Source organism: Triticum aestivum, chromosome 4A, assembly GCF_018294505.1.
Source record: "Triticum aestivum cultivar Chinese Spring chromosome 4A, IWGSC CS RefSeq v2.1, whole genome shotgun sequence".
Taxonomy (NCBI): domain Eukaryota; kingdom Viridiplantae; phylum Streptophyta; class Magnoliopsida; order Poales; family Poaceae; genus Triticum; species Triticum aestivum.
This window is the reverse complement of record NC_057803.1, coordinates 693,716,823-693,743,905: the sequence shown is the minus strand read 5'-3', so window position 1 is coordinate 693,743,905 and position 27,083 is coordinate 693,716,823. Positions and strand designations below refer to the sequence as shown.

Below are 27,083 nucleotides of genomic sequence, written 5' to 3'. Positions count from 1 at the left end.
GTTTGCAGATGTCGGGCCAACTAACCATATTATACTTCTGCCTGTTATTGTCTCCCGCCCAATAGAAGCGAGATTGAATTATAGCAATCTCGTGATGGAGGGTCTCGTGGAGACTGTAGAAGCTCATAAGGAATATGAGGAGACTAGAGAGCGAGGAGTTGATGAGGATTGTCCGGGCCGCCTTCGAGAGCCATCAACCTTGCCACGGCTCCATTCACGTTTGCAACTTGGAGACCGTAGGGTGAAGTTCCGCCACAGTGAGCCGGGAGTCACTAATGGGCGTTCCCAAGTATGTCGTTGGGAAGGAGCCCAGGCGGCAGTTCAGGCGGTTGGCAATGCCGAGGGCCTCAGCCGGAGAGTAGCCCATCACCATCACATCGCTTTTGAGCCACCGGCACTTCATTTGAATAGCTTGAGCTAAGATGATCTGTAGCTTCTTTTCTTCTAGAACATGACAAAAGCATTGCCTTTTTACTACATATGTTGGGTTTACTAGCCCCCCGCGTGTTTTTCCATATTTTTATCATAATTTTAACTAACAAAATAAAGTTATACGTAGCAAAAAGAATATCATTGAAAACTACGTTCTAATACAAATCCAAGAATACAATTTTTAATGACATGCATTAACATTTGCTAGGTAAATGTGTGGTCAAAATTTGATCCAAAATATGATGAGAACTAATAAATCAGGACGGAGGTATATTTGTTAAGTATGCTTACTAAATGTATGCTCCTGAGGGTTTTTTAGGATTCAGTCTTCGCGAGCGGCCGAAGGCGGGGCCGTCATGAGGAGCGACAGCTAGGGCGGGAGCGAGTTTGAAACTACACGACGCGGGGTGCCGGAGGGGGGAGCTTAGAGAGATGGGCGGTGGTGGTGGCCAGCATGGCAGTGGAGGATGTCGAAGGGAGGGCGAGCCCACCGGCCGCTGGGGGCGACGGCAGGCGGGTAAGTTGTAGGGTGTGTGTGAGGGATAAAGACGGGAGGTTTAAAATGAACAATGCATGATCTGTTTTCGGTCATTGGATGAAGTCTAGCAGTTCTGAATGAAAGTGACTGATGGAATACTTTTTTGAAGGTACCTGATGTATAGGCTCCCGTAGTCAAGAGAATTTATTTATTTATTTTTATTTTTTGCGAAAATTAGTCAAGAGATTCTAATTGTACAAAGGCCAAGAGGCACAATAAATTTCTTTTACAGGAAGATTACTCAAATGTTTCACCCCGTGAGGCACTATAGATCTGCTTCAGCGGCGATTCTTTCAGAGATGGTGTTCAGAATGGCGCTAGTATGACGAGAGACCCCACATTTGGTTCATTCCACATGTGGCAAGAGACGAGCATCATGATTCATGAGGGAGGCAAGAAGACCTTTCTTACGATTTTCATTCAAAATGACCAGATCTGTACTTTAAGCATAGTAGTATTCTACTTGCCTAAACTTGTAAAGAGCATGCCGGGCCCTCAAATATAGTTCCATTCCATGTGATGATTTCTATCCAAAATACGAGTACAAGCTATATTACTTATTTGCTCGTCCTACTACTTCTGCCAGTTTGCGTTGGTTCCTACATATTCCTGGTCAAAATGAAAGGCTTGAATCATTCGGTGGTACTTTGGCTAACCAAACAACATGGGCAACATACAACAAGAAGCAGAAGAAACAAACGGCTCATAACTTTAGTTTAATCCGCTGGTGACAAAGGTGTGGCCTACGAGGCATCATCATGCACGCGCTAACTACCTAACTCGTGCATGGCAAAGCCACACGCACAATCAAAAGGCAAAGGCCAAGGATTCTCCATTCACTCAGCATGCAGCTTTGCAGCGTAATCTCCCTCCGGGGGTCAGAGGTTTAATCATCATGGCGGCCATCCACGTAGCGATCGCCGGAACGTTGCCGTCGGGGGTCGGGCATCTAATCTGTTGCATTAACAGCACCTAACACCCCATCACGCTCACTCGTAAAAGACTAGGGAGCAGTACTAGGATTCCTCTCATGGCGTGTTCTTCCAATAATTGATCCATGTGGTTTCAGTTGATTTGATCTGATTTCGTTGCATCCTTAGCTCACTGATCGTCTACTCACACTGACAAATAAAATAGTCACCGTTTCGGTGAAATAAACTGTAGATTTTTTCAGTAGAAGAAGCAATAATCAGTGGTCTGATCCGTCGATTTTCTGGTCCTTTTTTTTAGAGAAAAGGCATTAGCACGACTTTATAAATAAAGCCACACGGCAGCGATTTTCTGGTCCTGCATGGCCATTTCGAAGATACACTCCACTACTCCAGGCTCATCTCACCCAACGGACGTCGAGTACGTATTATGTACTACATACTCCACTCCACTACACTACATATTATTAGTCATGGCAACGGTCTCCATCTTGCCATCCATCGGTGGTCGCCCCAGGCCAGGAAAGCCTGAGCCTGAAGCTCTCATCCAGACCTCTCGGTCCAGACGCTATCTGGAATGTCCTCCTTAAGTTATGGAGCTTCCTGCAAACTGCAAAATGCCAATACAGGTGACAATAGACAGATGACCAACATACACCTCACATGGTGTAGAGGACCAACCACTTGACGTGTCCAAAGTAAACAGTGAATAAAAGCTCAGCTCCACAAGCATACGAAACTTCCGTGATAAGTATGTTCTCCAAATTATTTTGAAAGATTATTAGGTGTCTCAAACCGAGATTGCAGCGCATACAAAGAAACTCAGTAGGTGACCCCAGGGTTAAAATTTTCAATGAAAGTTCAGTGAAATTTCCGTAATTTCACACCTTTCTGTGGCGTCTGAAATATTTTTAATCCTCAAAATTTCGATGTAGATTCGAACTGATTTTAAACTAAATTTAAATTATATTAAAGTTCTTTAAAATCAAGTGAAATTTGACATCGTAAAATTGAAGTTATTGTATTTCCGAAATTAAAACCTTGGGTGACCTAAAAGGAAAAAACAATTGAACTCTACAAGCACCTCGATTCCAAAAGAAGCAGAGCTAGAGCACACAAACAGGTCATCACATAATCACGTACACAAACTGACCAATGTTGGTTGATCCTCTCATGTCCAATCGAACTGGCCATGTCACTTCATATTCTCTTTCTTCAACACACCGGGGGAATTCATGAATGAGATTCTGGAACATTGTGGCGCACTTTTAATCCTTGTCCATCATTCAATCACATGCAATAAAAGTTGCAAATGCAGGAATACATGCATCGCTTTTTTCTTTGCTGTCAATCAGACAGCTTGCACATCATCAGTCTTGAGAGGAGCAAGCAAAGTGGCTACCGCTTGGTCCTCATGGGACCGAGTCCAACTCGAGTGCAAAGGATTGGGGAACATGCCAACAAGTTCAAATCAAGGCAGCCACCATCTGGAAACTAGACCGCGACAAGTAACCAAAGTCATCCATGGAGACGGTGCATGCGATCTCGCCCTAGCTAAGCAGTGGCATGCTACTAGCATAACATAAAAGGTAAAAGGAGATAGCAGGATAACAAATAGTCCATGTATGTGACATGTATGGCCATGTCGGCAACCACTAGTAACAATAGAGTGCCCGCACCACCATGGAGTAACAAACTTGGTTTATTTTAGCAACATGCATGGCCCTTTCACGACAAGGAAGTATGCAGGTTTTAACACCAAATCAAATCAACCCTAGCGGGGAAGTGCCTTCCCTAAAGATCTGATGTTAACACAACCAAAAAGAGATCATTTACTCCCTCCGTTCGGAGAAGGTTGTCCCTCAAATGGATGTATCTAGCACCACAAGTTTTTTCGGACAGAGGAAGTACTATACAGGCTAAGACTAGGCTTTACCATGCATATAGATCCCTCCACTTAATGAAAAGTTGCTCCACCTTGTTAATGATCAAAGGTCTCAGTGCTCCACCGTTCGGAAACCACCTGTTAACACATGCATAACGGACTTATATTATAGTCATGATTCAGTAAGGTCTACCCTAACAAGGATGATAGAGACCTGCGTTGTTGTTCTTACGGGTGAGATCCAGGGCATATATAAAAGAAGGAAATCGTAAAACACGGAAAGAAAAATGGTCATCAAACGAGAGAAAAACGGTCCAGTTGATCTAGTAGCTGATCAAGCAATTGTTCTTGAACCCTAACTTGTTTGTTCTTCACCTTTTTTGTGTACTGGCAGAGAATTTATATGTTAATTAACCTCGTCTCGATCGATCGCTCGGTTAGTGCTGCAGGAATTAATTTGTAACTAAAATTCTTCTTGGGGAGGCTTTTGCTGGCAGGCAGGCATCCTAATCAATCCTAGCTTAGCCTCAACTAATTTACATGATGCACGTACCAAACTGATGGTACTATAGCTAAGCTAGCCGTGGCGAATTAATTAGTAATGAGATTAGACTTTATCGACCGATCGCCGTCGTGGCTTTGTTCGTCAGCACTCAGCACGTACATGCCCTACCCACGGACCGCCGGAGGAGGAGATTTGCTCCTTTTCTCGTCATGTCTCCGTCGCCGTAGCCGTAGCCGTCCGTCGTGCGTGTCTGAGTGTCCGTGGGCACACGTGTACCTCATCCTTCTAGACTCCAGCAGCAGCTAGCTATAAATAACTTCAATTTGTTGGTGGTGTTGTACTTTTTCCGCGGTTTCACTGGAGGGCTAGGTAGCTTCCTGTGAAACTAGATGGAAAGTGCAGCTTGCCGCACCCCGCATCCCTACCGGGTGCGGTCATATCCAACCCAACGACCATACAATACCAAATGTAATAAAAAATTGCAACACATAATAACAGTAATGAATAGCAAAGCACGATGACAGCACCCACCCAGTCCGCTAATGGTTACACAATATATATTCCACAGATTGAATTTCTCAAAGAAAGATATAGGAGGAACTAAGCACTAATAACAGTAATGGTCCGGTTAATTACATCACTTTGAGCATGTCACAGAAAATGTCACATGAACACACACACACACACACACACACATATAGATGGAATGGCAGAAGAACAGCCCAAAAACCTGAAGGACTGTGACATGTTATGTATGGCAAGAGAAAATCCTGAAGACATGGTACAAAAACATGACAAAAAAATCTTTATTCGGTAAACCATTATGGCGGTAAGATAATTTAACCTGTAAAGCAAATCACCACCACATCAATGTCAAGCAAAAAGCAAAATTGTTTATTAACAGTATATGATACTATATAAAATATCTATAATCAGATATAATAAAAAAAATAAGTTGAGTAATTTCAATCCTTTCAGCCCACCTTGATGGAGCATCAGATTCACTATTTTTTTATGCATAGGAAGACAAAACAATTTATTTTCTCAACAAAGAGAAAAATCAGTACGCGTGTAACAGCCTCAAGGTGGAAAACATGAATTTCATTCTCATGATGTACCATCTAAAACGATTTTGGATCTCCCAAAGCTTAGTTTCTCAGTTACTTAACCCTCGTCAGATAGTTGCGCACTATAAAACAAAGCTGTGGCTGGTAAAGGAGAAGTGAAAATGCACACACAAATACGTAGCTTATATAGCCTCTTTTGAGACAAGGCAAACGATGCAGGTACTGGCGAACCTTGGTTGAGGATTCCACCGGAGTTCATAGATGTTGCAGTTGTTGTGTGTCTACAGAACAGACTGCACGGGAAGAGAGGGGATTCAAATCAGTGGCTGCAGCTGGGAAATAAAAGCAAAAGCAGTTTACGTTAATAGATTATAGAACATTCTGCAACACTCTGAATACCTTTTTGTGAGCTCTGATGGTAATCTAATATGGCAATGGTTGGTTGTGCTACATTATGATTTTTCTTTTGGACGATATCATGTTGTTCCAACAGTACCGACTGAATTATGTATAGATCACCTTGTTAAAACAACCTTGCCATAAAACAACAAGGGCCTAAGTTGTACAAAAAAATTGATGAAATCAAAAGGGGGAGTTATTTCTAATTAGACAGAACACTGAACCAGTCTAGACCATTTCAAATTCCTATTTCGAAGCGGTTCCATTCATAGGGCTTTAAAGGGGTGAATATCCATAAGAAGAACCAACAAAATTGAAGTTTAGAAGGGAAGGAAAACTAAAAGTGATGGGGAACGTTGCATAAAATAAAAAATTTCCTACGTTCGCCAAGATCAATCTATGAGTTCATCTAGCAACGAGAGAGAGAGATGCATATACATACCAGTTGTAGATCGCGTGCGGAAGCGTTTAAGAGAACGGGGTTGAGGTAGTCGTTCTCGTCGTGATCCTATCACCGAAGATCCTAGCGCCGAAGGGACGGCACCTCCGTGTTCAACACACGTAAGGTCAGCGTAACGTCTCCTCCTTGATCCAGCAAGGCGGAAGGAGAGGTTGATGAAGATCCAGCAGCACGACGACGTGGTGGTGGATGCAGCAGGACTCCGGCAGGGCTTCGCCAAGCAACTGCGGGAGGAGGAAGAGGTGTAGTAGGGGAAGGGAGGCGCCAAGACTCAGGGTGCGGCAGCCCTCCCTCCCCCTCCTTTATATAGGCCCCCTGGGGGGCGCCGGCCCTGGAGATGGGAATCTCCCAAGGGGGCGGCGACCAGGGGGGGTGGAGTGCCCCCCAAGGCAAGTGGTGCGCCCCCCACCCTAGGGTTTCCAACCCTAGGCGCAGGGGGGCCCAAGGGGGGGCGCACCAGCCCACTAGGGGCTGGTTCCCCTCCCACTTCAGCCCACGGGGCCCCCCGGGATAGGTGGCCCCACCCGGTGGACCCCCGGGACCCTTGCGGTGGTCCCGGTACAATACCGGGTGACCTCGAAACTTTCCCGATGGCCGAAACAACACTTCCTATATATAATTCTTTACCTCCGGACTATTCCGGAACTCCTCGTGACGTTCGGGATCTCATCCGGGACTCCGAACAACATTCGGTTTGCTGCATACTCATATTCATACAACCCTAGTGTCACCGAACCTTAAGTGTGTAGACCCTACGAGTTCGGGAGACATGCAGACATGACCGAGATGGCTCTCCGATCAATAACCAACAGCGGGATCTGGATACCCATGTTGGCTCCCACATACTCCTCGATGATCTCATCGGATGAACCACGATGTCGAGGGTTCAAGCAACCCCGTATACTATTCCCTTTGTCAGACGGTATGTTACTTGCCCGAGATTCAATCGTCGGTATCCCAATACCTCGTTCAATCTCATCGTCGGCAAGTCACTTTACTCGTACCGTAATGCATGATCCCGTGACCAGACACTTGGTCACTTTGAGCTCATTATGATGATGCACTACCGAGTGGGCCCAGTGATACCTCTCCGTTATACGGAGTGACAAATCCCAGTCTCGATCCGTGTCAACCCAACAGACACTTTCGGAGATACCTGTAGTGCACCTTTATAGTCACCCAGTTACGTTGTGACGTTTGGTACACCCAAAGCACTCCTACGGTATCTGGGAGTTACACGATCTCATGGTCTAAGGAAGAGATACTTGACATAGGAAAAGCTCTAGCAAAACGAACTACATGATCTTGTGCTATGCTTAGGATTGGGTCTTGTCCATCACATCATTCTCCTAATGATGTGATCCCGTTATCAACGACATCCAATATCCATAGTCAGGAAACCATGACTATCTGGTGATCAACGAGCTAGTCAACTAGAGGCTCACTAGGGACATGTTGTGGTCTAAGTATTCACACGTGTATTACGATTTCCGGATAATACAATTATAGCATGAATAAAAGACAACTATCATGAACAAAGAAATATAATAATAATCCTTTTATTATTGCCTCTAGGGAATATTTGCAACAAAAAGAGGGGATGAACTAACATGAGGCTATTGACCACTACAACACTTGTTTCCATACTAATGAAACATTTAGTGTTTACTCACCTAACAGGATAGCAGTAGCAAATCATCTGGCTTACTCAGGAAAAGTTCAGTATAATAATTAATTCATATGGCTTTGTATCTGCACTTTTATTGTGATGCAGAGATCATTAAGCTACTGGAAAACCCAAAATAGTGAAGTTCCATTTAAGCTAATGGAGTAACAGTGAAGTTCCATTTAAGCTACTAGAGTAAGCTACTGCAATCAGTACTGGAGTATGCTACTGGAGTACAGAAAATCCTACATTTCATTCAGATCGGGGCCAAACCCCCACAAAAATCTCATCTGTTCTGCTGAGTACCTCGATCTGGATGTCGCAGCCAGCGGGGATCTCCTTGCTCTGGACGCACTTCCTCGTCGGCTTCTTCTTGTCATCTTTGTTGGCTTCCTGGGTGCCCCACTTGGTTTTGGCCTTGTCGGCGGCACCGGGCTTGGACTTGGCCTCCCACTTCCACGGTTGAAGTCGTCGTCGTTGGGGGAGGCGAGCTCCTCCTCCCACTTGAGCGCCTGGCCCCCGCCGCGTGCCTTCTCCTTGGTCATCCACTTCCAATTGCGGCCCCCGGGGAGGCGGCGACATAGGTGCACTTGTGGCAGGCCGGATGCGGCCTCCCAGGGAGCCGGCGGTGTGGGCGGAGAGGGTCGCGAGCTAATCTTTTGGATAGATCAGTGTGCATACATGATTGTGCATGATAGAACTCTGTAAGCATGCACTTACAATTAAAGTACCTGTAACACAATAAGAATAAATTGTCGTAGAGCAATGTATCAAAATAAGGGGAAATACAAATTTATTAAAGGCTAAAGATACATAATGATTCAAGGCTAAAACTGATTGAAGGCTGCAATAGGAATAAAATGTTGCAAAGAAATGAACCAAAATAAGAGCAATGAAGTTCAGATAGGAGGACAACTGACTGGCACAGTGCACTGGTGAGAATGTGAGATAAAGGATAATATAACTGATATGATTATTTTAGATGAGAAAGTGCACAAATAAATGCTTGATGTGTAGTTAAACACATGGTAGTATTCTATATTTCTATTTACCTTCGGCCCTTACTTTTCTATATTTTCTCTTCAATAAATATTAAACTTTAAGCCTGGTAGCATATTCTACCATACAATTGGCTTGTTCAGCTATAGTACTCCATATGCATTTGGGCGGCGGTTTTTCTATACACCGCTCGACTAAAACTATTGAACGATTCTGTTCATACATGTCCGTTTTTTGTCTAAAACTATTGAACGATTCTGTTCATACATGTCAGTTTTTTGTTCATACATGTGTACTGCTCGACTAACAATATTGAACGATTTTGCTAATACAGGTTTTCTTTTTTCTTCATACAGGTTAAAAAAGGAAGTGACATGCGTGCGTAATTATATCATTGGTATTTGTTTAGATTGCTTGGGTGACCAATATTAGATGACAGAGAAGTATGCTACAGATAATTCAAGTAATTTTTATATCTTAGAAAATAAAGTGACATGCATTTTATAAAAGGCTTTGAACTGTAGTTTTTCCTCCTTTTCTCAAGTAGAGACCAAAGTTGAAAATATCGTACCATAATAGACACCAAAGTCATACTTCGACGAAAAGCATACAGGTGTGGATACAAACCTGACATTGAAAAAATTCATAGGAATTAAGCAGGTAAATAATATGGGAAACTAAACATAATCTTTACTTGTGTTTTCTATAAGAATGGTTAAAAATTCATAGCAATTAAGAATAGCAATTAACAGTGAGGGATACACTAATGAGCAAACTCTAAAAATGGGTAAATCACCTCACATAATCTTTACTTGTGTTTTCTATAAAAAACAATTTGTACTTATGAGTTAAAGGCCTTCACAATATAGTCAATTTCATGTTGAGCTCCTATCCCTTCCCATCTACATTGATGATAACAGAAATATTTTAAATTAGCAAAAAATCAAAACCAATAACTTTTGTCTGGAAGGACAGAAAGTATTGATAGCAAAAATATTTTAAACCGACAAATTCAACTCCTTATGTAATGCGCAGACCTGAGCTAGAGTCTAAAATGAATATATATTCATAAAAGGGCTAGTATCATCTACACTGTACGAAAGGAAGAACTAATTAAGGATATATATTTTGGCCCTTAACACTAAAAAATCAAGGAATGTACATCAAGGATATTCTGTTTTACATGGAATATTATAAAACAGAGAAGTCATAACAAATTATAGCAACAACACAAGCTGCAATTACACAACAAGATGGGCGATGCTAGTATCCACAAATAAATAAATTCAATCCTGCATCGACCATATAGATCTTCTCAACCATAGAAAACAAATCAAAAACATCTTGATCTCCTTCAACTCATGAAATGCGAAAAACTAAAGAGACTACTCGAATTGTTATCATTTACTGCAGATAAATTCCAGAAAAAGTAAAAAACCTGAAATGCATAGATGAATCATCCCGTCATCTTTGTGTTGTGGTGCAGGACAGGCTACCCCCTTCATATGGAACATCCACGTTTGGCACAATATCACTTTTTTCTTGGAGCCTTCCATGCACTGCATAAGCGCTTCATGGTTCATGCTACAGAGGTAGCTGATATATGAGTCAATGCAATACAACCAGAAACAGTTACCATATCAGCCACATAATAAAAAAATTAGGCACGTGAATTCCTATTGCTGTACCGCAGAATTAGATTTTAGATCCTTTTGTTTGGTGCCATGTTATATGCACATATGAACAATAGTACCTCTTTTATGATGCTATTCAGACAAACTCTAATCTCCACCTTTATGAATAACACATTACTGTGCCACACAACACACTAATCTGATTAATAGATATTGGTAAGGTCTTACTTAACTGCTACTACTTTTTAGTTCACAGTTTGCAGCCTCAACAAATTATGTTCTAAAAATTACATTTGGATGCTCAATGCAAACTATGAGCTTACGACGAGGCTTAAGTTCTAGCACCAATATCCTGTGACCTGAATTATGAAAATTTCTGACACTATATTCTGAGTCTGCAAATCAGGTTTCAGGGTGTATAAATTCAGAAGTAATTTCTAAAACTTATCACGAGCTAAATTCCATAAAGAAATCAACTGAAATGCATAGATGAATCCCCTCCCCAACCTGTTTGGATTTATGTGTGCAACCCACTTCCAATCTAGTATAAAATAAGATGGAACCAAGTTGACATGAGAGAGAGAAAAGAGCAACCTGGAACAACCAGAGCGGGGAGGACGGCTGGGTGTGGATGCTTCTTCCCAACATTTCCTCCGAGCCCGACGGGGACTTGCCAGTGAACACCACTGCAAAGTCAATTTCCTCCGAGTTGTGGTTTATACTTAACAGAGAAAAAATGATTATGTGATATAGTAAATTGAATATGTCTTCTAGCATAATTATTCCAATTAAAAGTAGATGCTGCTTCGTCTTTCCTCTAAGCGAATAGTAATGGTTCCAAGATGTAAAATATAAAGTTAGCTCTAATGAAACCTCTGTGGAACCAGTTTTCTCTGATGAAACCTCCACTATATAGAAGAAAAGCATGGAAAATGCCACGGGTTACTCATGTCCGGTGGAGGCGATAAAGGAAATATCCATAAATAGTAGGATGAAGACAAAACTAACAAGGAATATAGCATGAATAGAATATCCTAACAAATAGAGTAGGACATTTATAGTTGTCATCATAGGATATTGCACTATAAGAACAATATCATTACACTAATGGAGCATCACAACATTGTCTGCAAATAATTCTCGTGAACTCTAAAAAAAGAACAAAAATTATGAAAGAACTAAACCTGAGCTTTCTCCTCATCTTTATTATCATCCTCTAGCATCTCCCGTGTGCCTCTAAATTTCGGCGCCTCCTCCCAGGTAGATATTTCTGCAGTGTGGTAGATAAGAAGTTAACTAAACTATATATATATCATGCATATTGTCAGTCTAATAATCAAAAAGATTACTATTGATCACAGCCATACCACTGGATTAGAGCCAAGAACAGGAACATCTCATGCAATTATCTTTCAAGCAACACCTTTATTTGATCCGTAACTATTGTCGGTTTATAATCCTACTACGAAATTAAGGCCCCTCTTTGGATTGAAGAAAATTCATGGGAATTTTTTAGAACTATAAATGGTTATTACATAATCTGGTTATGATCACACTGTAGCAATAGAAAAATAAATTCAAAAATAAACATAAAGAATCAAAACCTGTAACTTTGGGCATCCACCCTGGTCGTCATTTCAGCAACCTGATACTCCGCAAGAGGCAACTTCAATCTGAAAATAACATAGGAAATAAGATGAGGGGATCTGAGTTTGAGGAAATGAAATATCACACCCCTTTAGCAAGCATTACTCGAGGATGCAGGCTGCTGCCATCTCTGTCTTCCATGCCATTTCAATAGGTACACGGTTTTGAAATATTTTCTCCTTGAAGCTAACCAAGCCTGCTTTTTTTTGGCTGAAGATAAATCCGTCAGTTTGAAGTAAAAAAGCAACGACTCAACCTAAAGATCCAAGCAAAGGACCATCAACATTTTATAAATAATCAATCCACCCAAACTAAATTAATTTCTTAGCTGTTTTAATGAGTAAATATTTGCCATTGCACACAGTGAAAACAAATTACTTTCTAATCAATCCTCTAACTTAGCAGCACCTTCACACTTGTTGAGGTTGCACACGGGTCATCACACCATGTTCATGTGTGCAACATTCAAGAAGACCAAAGAACAATGAGGAATGTCAAACATTTTAACAAGACCAGCAAGTGAGACAGGACTGACCGAGAAGCAGTATTGCAGAAAACATGGAATTACGGTACAACCGAACGATAAAACAGAAAGAGGGATTGTAGCATTTATTTTTTCCTCTTACCGTAATATTTCCTTCAACTCTGTTGCGTTGGCCTTGCTGACATGGTCGGCCAGATCATCCTTGTGACTGCAACCTGCACACAACAAAGCACATGTCACAGAAAAATAAAAATATCTTCCACATAACAGAAAACTAATGAGGGAATGTCATATTATAAACAAAGAAATTAAAGAGCTCTATATGTGTAATAACTAATTAATATCCGATTGTAGAAAGCTTGAGGGAAATTATTGTAGAAACCAACCGAGGCCTTTTTTTTACTAATTATAGATACAAAACCATTTAGCAAAATCCACTGGAACTACTGAACTACAGGACTGAATCAGAAACATAATAACAATTGCAGAAACTAAAGGTAGCATTTTGGGTACTAATTGACCCTGGGCATATAATACTATTTAGTCAAATAACTGAATCAAAGAAAATTTATAGGAAGAAAAGGAAAAGGTTAATAAACCTGCATGTATCAGTGAGCAACAAGGATCACTATTTGCACATGCAACAATAAATAGATCAGACCATTAGTAAACAGCAAACAGAACACCTACTGGACCCTAGAAGCAAAGTTTTAGAAAATACTAATCTTGGTGAGTTCTGGTATTATTTGTGAGTTCTGGTATTATTAGTATCATTGGGGCATGTGTGGTCAGTAGGAGACGATGCAAGACCTGTAGAAAATACTAATCTTGGTGAAGGCAGACACGTTCTGGGCATGGTTCTTTTATTCGGGTACAGCTGAGATGAAAAAAATCATATATGGAGTATAAGCTTACCTGTGTGATTTGGGCATGGGGTGGACGTGGTACCCAGCAGTCCAGCACCTAATCTTATCACGTACTGACGGCGTCCTTACCCACTTGACATCATCCATTCTCTGTACATGCATACATGGGAAGGCGCCGGTGCTGCCTCACGCTGCCTCTTCACGGGGACAACCTCCTCCTCGCGGCCTTTTTCACTATTCTGACTCTTTCAGCAAACTTTGTCACAAAATGAACTCGACATGAAAGTATTTCATGATCTGACCCTTTTTAGCAACGTCATAGCCCGCGGCGTTTCTGCCCAACATAGCAACGCTGAGGTAGCTAGCGCTTCTGTCCAACAAAGAAATGTCGAGTTCACTTTGTGACAAAGTTTGCTGAAAGGATCAAAATAGTGATTTCGGCCCCTCCTTGCTAACCCTATCTGCAGCATATAAAAACAAAAAAAGGAAGCCATGAATTAGTGGATGAGCCCAGGTCAGAAAGAACGAACTCACCTCCACGAACTGGGGCCATCCTCGACCTCTCCTCCTCTACACGCAGCCGCCGGGGTGGGGCCTGACCAGGATGGGCTCCTCCGCTGCACTCGCTGCAGCAGCCGCTCCTGCTCTCCTGGCGGCGACCTCGCCCGATCTGGAATAATGCCGTGCGGCGCCGGATGACGGCGACCTGCGCCAGATCCGACTGGATCAAGAACGTGGCGGCGTCCACGCTGCTGCACCGCAAGCGCTGGGAAGGAGGCCCGGGAGAGAAGGTGGCGGTGCGAGAGGCCGTGAGGCGGCCGAGGGCAAACCTCGCGCCGCCACCCCTGCCTCCTACCCTTGACGGCATGACGGGAGGGGGCGCGGCCGCGTGCCTCCCAGATGCCATGAACGGCGACGGAGCAGCCGATGGGGCGGCGGGGGTTGAGCAGCACGGGCACGGCGACCAAGCGGCGGAGGAGAGGACGGGAGCAGGAGAAGGCGAGGCTAGGGGGTGGAGGCGCGAGGGGGACGAGGCTAGGGGCGGCGGCGGCTGGAGTGAAGGGGAGGGGTGCAACGGAGGGCGAGTTCCTTTTATACGCCGACGTGTGAAAAGTCGAGAATGCCCTCCGTGGAGCACGATATTTACAGGCGGTGGCATGAACCTGAGCATAGGGCTCGATCCGACGGCCACAACGCTCCATCTCGCGATCGGACGGCCCGGATCGCTCCATCTCGCAATCCGACGGCCAGGACGCGTCAGGGAGCTCGATCGGACGGTCGAAAATCCAAACGCACGGGGAAGCTACATTTTGTTCCAGGCTCTAACAATGGGATATATCCTCTCTCTCTCGGGGAGAGGGAGCTTGCATTGGCTCTGCTAGTGCGGGCACTGTTAAAACTGAATTGTCAGGCATGATCATCTCTCGCTCTCCGCCTGATTAGTGGAGGCTGTGCACGCTTCTTCTAGATCGAAATTATACAAGTTAACTTTAATTATCATGCATGGGATCATGGGATCATGGGATCTATTAGTAACTGATAGATCGATAAACGCAACAACGACAAGATCACCCAGTTAAGTAGTGGGTACGTACGTACGCACGCATGCATGTAGTGTAGTAATTGGCGGGAAATTAGTCACCCAATTAAAATAGATAAGCCTGTAACATGTATGCGTGGTGTCAGCGTGTGTGCGGATTGGGGCCATGCAGAACGCACATGACGGGATCAACGGTGGTTTTGTACTGCACCTTTCCGATGGTTCCATTCAAAATGACCTGATCTGTACTTTCAACCATAGTAGTACTATTCAACTTGAATGAACTTGTAGAGACGAGAGCATCCGGCCGGCCCCTCAAAATTTTCTATTCCATGTGATGATTTCCATCAACATTACTAGCTATTACAGTACTTATCTGCTCGCCCTACTTGCAAATTTGGATGTGGGTTATTGTTAACGAAAAGGTTTGAATCATCATTCAGTCCTAATGAAAAGGCATGTGGTCATGGGCAGAATTGAGTTTACTCACAAGTCAAGTTTAATGAAGTTGTGCCAAATTAAAGTTTTGGCATCAGGACGGCATCATGCATGGGCCGGCCGGTCGTAGCCTACGAGGCACCATCATGTAACGGCCTAACTCGTGCATGGCAAAGGCAGCACACGCACAATCAAAAGGCGAGGGATTCTCCATTACTCAGCAAGCAGCTTTGCAGCGTAATTTCCCCCAGCCGTGGGTCAGCGGCTTAATCATGGCGGCGGCCATGGACGTAGCCATCGCCGGTACGTTGCCGTTGGTCAGTCGTAAATGACAAGGGAGCAGCAGTACTACCCGCTAGAGTGGGCGAGGCCTCCTCGCATTGTTTATTCTCCATTGATTGATCCATATAGTTTCAGTTGATTTGATCTGATCCATGTAGCTACTCGTAAACTGACCATTGTTGATTGATCCTCTCATGTCCGATCGAGCTGGCCACGTCACGTCATATTCGCTTTACTCAGCACACTTGGGGTATTTAGGAATGAGATTCTGGAACACCGTAGCCACTCCTAATCCATGTCCATCATTCAATCACATGCAAAAAAAAAAGGTTGCAAATGCGTTGCTTTTGTCCTTGTTGTCAATCAGACAGCTTGCACTACATCGGGCTTGAGAAGATCATGGACTAAACTAATCGCGGAAGTTCTCGGCTTACCTTAGCGCTGAGCCAATCGTCGACTCTACTCTCGCTCGCGTCCCCTCCAGGGGCGACACGGGCGCCCCAACCGCCGCCGCCCTCGACCTCCCTCCTACCCTTCTTCCCCGCCGCCGCCGAAGGAGGCCGGCGAGCACGGACGGCGGGCCTTCCTTCTTTCTTCACGAGCGGATCCTCTGGCTGAGATACATCGGCGTCCTTGGACGTACAACATGGAGGCGGAGTTGGCGCCCTCGGGCAGCAGCCCGATGGGATCCCGGTGGCGCTGCGGGGGCTGGCGGCAGCGGATCTGGGGTTTCCCGCCCCAGATCGGTTCTCCTTCGGGTGGTCCGGCTCGGGCACCGTCCGCCGGTCCTAAGCGGTGGTGGGCGCTCGCGTTGGCTATCCTCCTTCACCGATTTGATTGGGGGCGGCCGAAGGCGTTGGCGTGATGCCGGATCCGAGCACAGTGGTGGCGTCGTCCCCTTCAGGGATGACGGTCGGGTGGTGGGTCCTTGTGGCGGCGGATCTTGGGATCCCGCTCCCGGGGACGTTGCAGGACGCGGAGGCCCGTGCACGAGAGATGAAGTTTCTTCAAACAGATCTGAGTGAAAACTTGCTTTTGACTACTGCAAAGGCCGGCGGTGGGCACTGTTTGTGTCGTTCCCTTCTTGAAGGCATCGCCGTGGAGAAATTCAAGGTCACTCTCTGCTACCTCCGGGGGAAACCATAGATCAGTTGATCGGATGATGGCGGAGCTCTGGTGTCGTTTCCCCCTTGGGGGCGTCATTCATGGAGGTACACACGGGCTCGGGGAACAGAGGACGGTTTCTTTGGTGGAGTGGTACTTCATCTTATACATTGATGGCTGTGGATCTTGGCGGCGTGGCGCTGTGGAGATCCGGAGTCCGATGCGTGGAGATGAACTCGCGCAGGGAGGTGGCGCTGTCTGGCGTCGTGGTGGCGTCGACAGCAGTTAGACAGGACAAGGTTGATGCAGCAGTACAACACTGAAGATGGATTGGTGGCAGGTGGCTGCGGCGGCCTCATACCTGGCAGGCGTCCTGGTTGAGGAGTGCACCGGACTGGTAGGTGCCCCATACCTGGCAGGCGTCCTGGTTGGGACCTCAGGTCTTAGATGTTTAGGTTTGGCTGTGATGTCTGTTTGGTATTAGGCCCAGACTATCTGCGCCCCTTCATCAATTGGATAGGTGTAGCGACAGCTGTTGCTTAAACGGTGGCTTTACTCTTGCTGTTGTATGACTTTGTAAGATCTTGTGAGAATAATTAATAAATTGTATGTATGCATCGTCCAGATGCAGAGGCCGGGGGGTCATCCTCCTTTTCTAAAAAAACAACTCACATGATTACAAGATTGTCACAACTCTCTGCAAATGCAGGTGAAGAGGATTGGGCAACATGGCAACAATGCCGATCAAGGAAGCCATCATATGGAAACTAGACTGCGACAAGTAACAAAGATCATTCATGGAGAAGATGCATGCAATCTTGCCCTAGCTAAGAAGTAGCATGATGCTAGCATAACAGAAAAGGTACAAGGAGAGCCCATACCAAAATAACAAATTGTCCCTGTATGTGACATGTATGGCTACGTCGGCAACCTCTAGTCTAGTTACAATAGAGTGCCCGCACCAACCACGGAGGAGTCACAAACTTTGGTTTAATTTAGCAACATGCATGGCCCTCTCACGACAAGGAAGCATGCAGTTTTCAACACCAAATCAAATCAGCCCTATGGAGGAAGTGTCTTCCCTAAAGATTTGATGTTAACACAAACAAAAAGAGATCATGCTAAGACTAGGCATTACCATGCATATAGCTCCCTCCACATAATGAGAAGTTGCTCCACCTTGTTAATGATCAAAGCTGAGTGCTTCTACCATTCAGGAACCACCTGTTAACACATGCATAATGAACTTTTATTATAGTCACGATTCAGTAAGTTTTACCCTAACAAGGATGATAGACCTTATTTAATACAGCGATCTCATGAGCTGCTCTTAATTGTGATCCATCTGATCTAATCTTTATGGTGTGTTTGTTGCAGTGTGATGAATTATCTCTTTATGATCGGATCTACTCCCTCCGTTCCTAAATATAAGTCTTTGTAGAGATTTTACTATAAACCACATATGGATGTATGTAGATGCATTTTAGAGTGTAGATTCACTCATTTTGATCTGTATGTGTTCATAGTAGAATCTCTCCAAAGACTTATATTTAGGAACGGAGGGAGTACATTTGTTTTATTCATGGATTCATATGAGCTCTTTGCTGCATAATTATAGACATATATGATCTTTGATTTGTTAGTCCTGCACTGCTCGTGTTTAGATGAATTATCTCCAAGAGAGAGTTTATGCTAGTAGAGTTTGTTCTTGCAAGTAATATACCATAGTGACGGAAAACGGGAGACTTGTATTATGCTGTGTACCCTGCATTCAGCCCGGGCGTTCGGTCTTTTCGGTTTGTTCGGTCCGGTCTTTTCGGTCTTTCAAAAATTCGGTCTTCCATAATTGATGACCGAAATAATTTCGGTCTTTCCGGTTCTTCACTATTCGGTCTTCGGTCTTTACTATTCGGTCTTCTGTCCCGACCAAACAGACCAAATTAATAGCTACTAGAACTCAGATTTATATTACTTCCAGTAATAGTTGTATGCAAACTACATAGAGTACAGAGGTACATGTGTGTACAAAGGCGTGTGTATAGAGTACAGAGGTACATGTGTGTACAAAGGCGTGTGTACAGAGACAACAAATGTATGTATAGAGGCGTATGTGTAAATAAGAAAAATTCAAACAAGTAACACTTGTATGCAATCTGCATGGAAAACAGTACAACACATGAAAATCTTAAAAAAGAAAATATGTAGTATATATAATCGCTACTTCACCAGCAACAAGATTCACACGAAAATCTTAAAATAGAAAATCAGTACTATATATACTGCTGACAGCACCCCTACTACCAACTGGAACTGCAGCCGCCCTGGACTGCTACCAAACGTCGAGACGGCCAGTATATTCCTCGCGGGTGCAGTACATTCTGCAGGTAGTTGACGATCAGTTGCTTTCCATACTCAAGTCTGCAAGCAGCTTAGCAATGAGCACCTGAACTTTTGCTTTATTGCTTAGCTGAGACGGCTCCATCATGCAAATGCATATATGGTCCACTAATGCTTATAATGTTGACGACATGGAGATGGATTGAGCATGTGCGTACATTATACTTGCATATGCACCTGAACATCAGTGTCGAGTGCAGCAGCAGCTAGCCATTACTGATGCTCCTCACCGCCAATGACTACAACTGCCCGGCCATCGTTCGGCGACATATTGCTGCTGGACTCTTGAAGGTTCTCAATCGCCGGCAACATATTACTGCTGGATTCTTGAAGGTTCTCAATCGCCGGCCACATCTCAACAATCGAGGACGTAAGAATCTCAGGCCTCCGCTACGCAATGACGCGGACGTGGCTTTGTGGAATGATGAAATCCTAAGACGGAGGAGCATGCCTTCTTGCTGAGTTTTACCTATGGGCAACACAAAATCTGGGCATCATAGAAACATCACAAAATCTGGACATCATAGAGAACATAAACATCACAAAATTTGTACACCACAGAACATGAACATCTGAACAAAATCTGGACAGTACAGAACATGAACATCACAAATGTGTCTGATGCACATAGAGAGATGAGGTAGCTTGCTCACCTTCATCTGCGAAGTGGAGCACTAAAAGAGGACAGTACGCGGCGAGCCGGCGACCAGCATGGAAGAGGAAAAGATGGTGAAGAACTCCAGCTTAGATGGTGGTCGGGGATGGATGGCCGCGTCACAGGCAATGGAGCGACACACGAGTGCCGGGAATGGCGGCGTAGCGCGACGCACGGGGCACGGCGGTTGACGGCTTGGATGCTGGTCGTGGTCGTCACCTGTCCTGAGCGCGGCTCGGGGCGCCAGGATTCATCGGTCAGGGCGCGCGGCGCCTTGGTGCGACCGTCATCACGGGCTCAGGGGGGTGTGGCATCGGGCCACAGCGGCGGGCGGCGGCCGGCGGCTAGGGTTTGTCGTGGGAGAGAATGGGGAATGGGAATGAAGCGGTTGTTGGTTGCTGTCCTGTGAATCGTGAGGTGAGCCGAGGGTGAGATCGTGTGATGACTTGGGCTGGCCGGATGGGCCTTTGGTAAACCCTTGTGTATGGGCTTTTACTAGTTCGGTTTTTACGGGCTATTCGGTCTTTGAGACAGCAGGACCGAACAGACCGTAACAAATTCGGTCTTTTGTTTATGCTGACCGTTTTTTATTCGGTCTTTTTTAGTTCGGTCTTTTCGGGTTCGGTCTCGGTCTTTTGGGGTTCGGTTTTCGGTCTTCGGTTTTTATGCCCGGGGTGACCCTGCATGCCATCCGTCATACGCAACTCCACCCCCATGCATCGCACACAGTGCAACGCCCCTTCCTGTGGCGAAGCTAGCAGCGAGTTGCACATAGGGCTGAGCTGCCTTGGACCACGAATTCTCGAAATTTTCATTACTTCATAGAAAGGAATTACAAGGGATCTTGGTGCTAGGCCTAGGGCTATAGCCCTTTTTGCCCTAGGCTTCTCTTGGCCACTGGCCCCTTCCAACCAAGTATGCTCACACCGCCGCCTCCACAAATACAGCCCGGGGTGCCCACTTAACAGCGGTGCAGAGGGGGGCAGGAGGAAGTGTGATGTTGGACGAAGGGGCTTTCCCGGTCACCTACGGGGCGGCGCTGACAAGAGAGGAGGGGATGTTTACAAGTTGGTGCCGCGGATACGAAGATGCACTACCGGCACAGCACCAGCAAATTCATCTTTTCGGTGCGATAGCTAGCTTGTAACTGCCAGAAGATCGACGACGGCGTCACAATTGGGTAGAAACTGTTCCATCGCACGTACTGACATACACATGCACACACGGTCATGCGGTGTACGGGATCGTCGCAAGTGGGGAATGTGACGCACGTCGATTGTAAATCGGGCAATTCAGTCCTAGTCCTAACTCCACCACCCTAATTAAACAAGACGTGGTTCCCCTAAAACAACACGTACAGCCCAGTTGCTCTAGTAGTTGATAAAGCACTTGTTCGTTACCCCTAACTTGTGTGTTCATCACCTTTTTAGGGTACAGGCAGAGCGTCTATATGTTCATTAACCTGGTCTCGATCGATCTCTTGGTTAGTACTGGAGGAATTAATTGGTAATCAATCTTCTTGGGGAGGCTTTCGCCAGCAGGCAGGCATCCTAATCAATCCTGGCTTAGCCTCAGCTAATTTGCATGATGCATGTACCAAACTGATGGTACCATAGCTAAGCTAGTCGTAGAGAATTAATTAATAATGAGATTAGTCACAAGCTGTCATGGCTGGTTGTACGAACGATGGTAATCGCGAGCTGTGTCGACCCGTTAATGGCCACTCCGGCCTTGATGTGTTCTGCCGCTGGCTTCTGAACGTAACGGCCCCCCTTTTTGCTTGCCTTGCTTTTTGAAATATCCCTACTAGCCTACTACTACAAAACAATTTGCAACAGGAGTGTTCTGGTGATCGATCCATCTGTAGGTGCAGGTTTAATTCGTCTGGGAAATATCAGGGGCGTCCTCCCGGTGAAGCTGCCGTTTGATGGCAGAGATCTGTCCAGCGAGGAGAAGAATTTCCGGCCGGGTTACCGACGGTAGGAGGCTAGCAGCACGCGCCTACGGAGTTGGCCGGACGTACCACACCACATGCAGCACCTATCTTAGCTAGCTGGAACCCAACCCAAACGCAACGCATCATCCAGAATTCTAGATCGACAGCGGCTCGGCCCGGCCGGTCGATCGGTACATATAGAGAGAGGGGTCGAGGTAGACCAGCTGGTTTGGTCCTTCCGTAGATTCGATTGGCACTAGCTACTGCAGCGGCAGTGACGCTTGCCCATTGTCGATCTCCATGTCAACCCCCCCTGGCCAAATTTCCGACGCCAGCACGGCTGGCCGGACGGGCGAAGTCCGTCACTCCACGTACATTAGCAACCAGAAGCTCACCGGTCGTCAGGTAGTGGCAGTAGCTAATGAGATAGCGCAAGCGACACAAAACTTCAAAGGAGAAGTGCACATGTAGCACAGGTATACGTTGCGTGTGGCGTCCATGCTGGCTGCCGGGTCAAAAGCATGTCCTCCTTTTCCAGAGTGCCGGCCGGGGATGGACCATGGATATGCACCTCCTCGCCATCGCCATCCATCCGATATCTGTGTGCCCTGGTAGCTCAGTACGTCCTGGTGTGTGTGTCTTGTATTTCTTCCTTTTTAATTCACCTTTTCATGCATGAGAATGAGATGGAGCCATACGTGCGTGGGCGCTCCAAAGCCGTGGGGATTTGCTTTTAAATTTGTATATTAACTTTGAAGAGCGAAAAGATCCAACTCCAATTCGTACCATATCATGCAAGACGTCCATATGTTTTGACTTTCTGGTGGCAGATTTTTCTTCTTCTCTGATGTGGAGTCAATTAGCTCTCTGGAATTTGGTGAACACGGCTTGAGCTAATTAGTCTTTTTTGCGAAAGTCTAGAGCTAATTAGTTGACTTCTTAAGCCATTTCGAGTAGCTTGGACTGAGATGATCTATAGTTTTTGTTCTTTTCAAAAACATGACAAAAGCTTTGCCTTTTCATTAGTTATGAAGAGATTTGAAGTGTGCAAAGGCCAAGGCACCTTTTTTTTTGAAGGAAGCTCACTCTCCAGGCATTAGTCAAGTGTTTCATCGACAACCTCCATGATTCTTCCAGAGATATGGTGTTCAGAAGTCAGAAGTGTGCTAATATGATGAAAGAGCCTTGCCTTCCGTTCATTCCATATGTGCCAAGAGAATACCATCATGAGGGAGGCAAGACCTTTCCGATGTTTTTCACTCAAATTAAATGACCACATCTGTACTTTAAGAATGACAGTATTCAACTTGAACTTGGAAAGAGCATTGTTCGGCCGGCCCCTCTCAAATATAGTTTCATTCCATGTGATGATTTCTATCCATAGATATTACTCATTTTGATCGTCACACTACTTGCCAGTTTGCATTGGCTGTTATATATTCTTAGTCCAAATGAAAAGGCTTGAACCATCCAGTGTATTTTGGCTGACCAAACCAAAACCACATGAGCAACGAACAGCAACCTTGAGACCAACAAAGTTTAGTTTAATGAGCTGGTGACAAAGTTTTGGCATCAGGATGGCATCATGCATATGCATCAGGATGGCCGGGCCTGGCGTGGCCTACGAGGCATCGTAATGCCTGCGCTAATAGCCTAAGAGCATGCTTGGATCCAAGGGACTATTTTTAGTCTGACTAAAACTAGTCTCTTTTAGAGGCTAAAGTTCCAATCACCCTTGACTAAAGAGAGGCTAGAACTAGTCTTGAGACTAAAAAAATTTAGTCAGGGGAACCCTACTAAAATGTGGATTAGTCCTCTCTCTCCTCATTTAACTCCTCTCCTTTAACACATGCGAGTTCTGGATTGAAGGGTTTGGAGGATAATAAATGCTCATTAACTCGATTTTAGTCTATTTAGTATTTGTATCCAAGCATGGGTGAGGCTAGCAAGTTTTAGTCCCACTACTTTTAGTCATGGGACTAAAACGTATTCAAGCACCCTCTAACTCGTGCATGGGAAAGTCACACACACAATCAAAAGGAAAAGCCAATGATTCTCCATTTACTCAGCAATCGGCTTTGCAGCTTAATCATAGCGGCGGCCATCGCCATTGAAGGTCGTTGCCCTCGGGGATCGGGCAACTAATCTGCTGCATTGAGCAGCACCTAACACCCCATCACACTCGTAAAAAGGCTAGGGAACGGCAGCAGCAGTACCAGGATTCCTAAGCTAGCCACAGTGGGCGAGGCTTCCTGGCATTGTGTTCCTCCTCTCCAATGATTTCACCGTGTCCTTAGCTCGCTGGTCATCTACTCACACAGGTACACTGTCAGACAAAATGGGCACCGTTTCAGAGAGAAAAATTGGCCCGTTGGCCGGATATACGAAGAAGCAAAACTCAATGGTCTGAACCGTCAATTCTCTGGCCCTGCCGAAGCTACACTCCAGGCTCGTCTTACCCAACGAACGGCCAGTACGTACCACTCATTATATACTTCCAAACGGTATTATTAGTCATGGTAACGGTCTCCATCTTGCCATCCGGCCGGGCCTGGGAGAACATGAACCTGAAGCTCACCTCCAGAGCGCTCAGTCCAAGCGCTATCTGGAATGTCCTGCTTAGTTGGGGAGCTTCCTGCATACTGCCAAATGCCAATACTGGCCACAATAGACAGATGACCTACATACACCTCACATGCATTGGAGCATGGTGTAGAGGACCAGCCTCCTTTACGTGTCCAAAATCAATAGTGAAACAAAGCTCAGCTTTACAACCATGCATGCACTACTTTTATAATATGTATATTTGTATTTCAAATTATTTTGGAAACTTCTAGGTGTCTCAAACCAAGTAAAGACCACGTAAACTCTATAATCAATAGTGAAACTCTATAAACTCTTCTGGGACAAAGAAAAACAAACGTTTTCGAAGATCATTGTCAATTGATCTTCTCATGTCCGATTGAGCTGGCCACGTCACGTCATAATGAAAAGGAATCAATCAACCACCTTTTTTTTCGATGTCCGCTTGCCAAATATATGTGGAACGTTGTCAGTTATTGCACTGGGCTCAGTTGTGACTTCAGTGACATGGACACGTGTTTGGTTAGATGCTTTTGGGGGAGAACATAAGAAAAAGATCTTTGTTGGAATAGCAGCACTAATCTAGAGCATTTGGAAAACTAGAAACTCAGCATGCTTTCAACATGTCTGGCCTAATGATCCTAGTGTAGTGATGTTTAGAATGTCACATTGGATTAATGATTGAAGTTGCTTGCAGGTGAGGGAGGACGCAAAAGTGGAGCTGCAACGGGGCGCAAAATTGCTGGACCGAGTCGCCAGTGATCTTTTTCAATCAAGACGAGGATGGGCGACTTGGGTGCCAAGACTGGAGGATAGATGAATTCGAAGTTTACATCTTGTTGCCTGAGGTTTTTTTGTTGTTTTTGATCTTCTCCGATGTAATAAGGTAGCTCGGGATTCTACTGGTGGTTTTCCCCTTCCCTATACGTATTGTCAGCAGGCGGGAGTGACAGGAGGGGGTGGGGTTCGTGCTGGTGTGGACTTTCCTAGCAGGCGTTGAAGGTGGTCGACGGTGTTGCGTTTTGGCTGTATCGAACTACTTGGTTTCCTTAATGAAATCGGGGGAAAGATCCCTTTCTTTCAAAAAAAAACGTCACGTCGTACTCACTTACTCAGCACACTTGGGGGATACAGGAAGCAGTTTCTGGAACACCGTAGCCCACTCTTAATCACTCTCAATCATTCAATCACATGCAAAAGAAAGTTGCAACAGGCGGGAATATATGCACCCCTGTTTTCCTTGCCGTCAATCAGACAGCTTGCACTGCATGGAGCCTCTTCCTTTGCTTTGGCTTGTCTAGTGGGCATCGGGCTTAAGAGGAGCAAGCAAAAGAGGGTTGGGAAACATGACAACAAGTGCAGATCAAGCCAGCACCATATGGGAACTAGATTGTGACTGGTCACCCAAATTCATTAATCTCGAAGAGAAGATGTATGCAGTCTTACCCTAGCTAAGCAATAGCATGCTAGCATAAGAGAAAAGGTAAAAGGAGAGACCATACCGATCACCAATTGTCCATGTTTGTAGCATGTATGACCAAGCCAGCAACCGCTAGTGACAATAAAGTGCCCACACCACCACGGAGTAACAAACTTGGTTTATTTTAGCAAAATGCATGGCTCTTTCACGATAAGGAAGCATGCAGTTTTCAACACCAAATCAAATCACCCCTAGGGAGGAAGTGTCTTCCCTGAAGATCTGGTGTCAACACGACGAAAAAGAGATGATTTACTAGGCAAGCTAAGACCAGGCTTTACCATGCATAGAGCTCCATCCACTTGATGAAAAGTTGCCCCACCTTGTTAGTGATCAAAGCTCAGTGCTCCCACCCTTCAGAAACTAATTGTTAACACGGCATAACGAATTTTTATTATAATCAAGATTCGGTAAGGTGTACCATAACAAGCATGATATAGAGTTTATTGATTCTCGTCACACTGGAAATCCATATAACCTCCAGCTTCACAATAATCATACTAGTCGCCTGCCAAGTTTCACCACACACATATTACAGATTTCTTGAGCACTTAGTTTCCCCACACGAAAGTTGCATTTCCATAATAATTTTTTAGGGTCAAATTAGCACTTTTACAGACCATAACTCGCTTTCTCTTGCAAAATTCATCGAAGTAGATTTTCACCCCTGCTTTATAAATAAGAGCATCTCTAGCTAGATCCCATAGAACAACACCTGTAAAAAACAGCATGCATCCCCACTTAAAATGAATTTACGGTATGGCGAAGCATCGGCCGGAACAGATCCCATAAACCCGTATCGTAAATGTATGTTTCTCCTTTCACCTCACGCTTCTTTCCCAGGACGCATGCATGAACGAACTCGAACTCCGGCCAGCCAGAATGGCGCCGCTCCAGCCTGCCGCCTGCTCCGGTGACGCTATGGCGATGCTCCAGTGACACTCCCGAGATGCTCCGGCTGGCCGAGTGCTCCGGCGATGCTCTGGTCGACCGCTGCCGAGCTCCTCCGCTTGGACGATGTTCGCGCGCGGCGTCACCAGGCCCCCTGCTCCGGCGTTGACCAGTTTTATGGGATCCTTAGAAACGGCTCGAATCCTCCATAATGGGATATGCTATTTTACAGTATCTATTCAGTGCGTTTTTTTCAACCTGTATCATAA

At 45.1% G+C, this 27,083-nt stretch overlaps 1 long non-coding RNA gene across 2 annotated transcripts; it reads right to left on the bottom strand.

Moving 5' to 3' along the window:
* Positions 1-19,017: 19,017 nt before the first annotated feature.
* Positions 19,018-20,323, bottom strand: LOC123083184 (uncharacterized). Of its 2 annotated transcripts, none has more exons than XR_006439223.1 (2): positions 19,926-20,323; positions 19,018-19,759 (listed from the first exon to the last, which is right to left on the bottom strand). It is a non-coding gene; the product is annotated as an uncharacterized lncRNA (long non-coding RNA). The 2 variants fall into 2 exon arrangements; XR_006439222.1 differs by having other exon boundaries at positions 19,018-19,741.
* Positions 20,324-27,083: the final 6,760 nt, after the last annotated feature.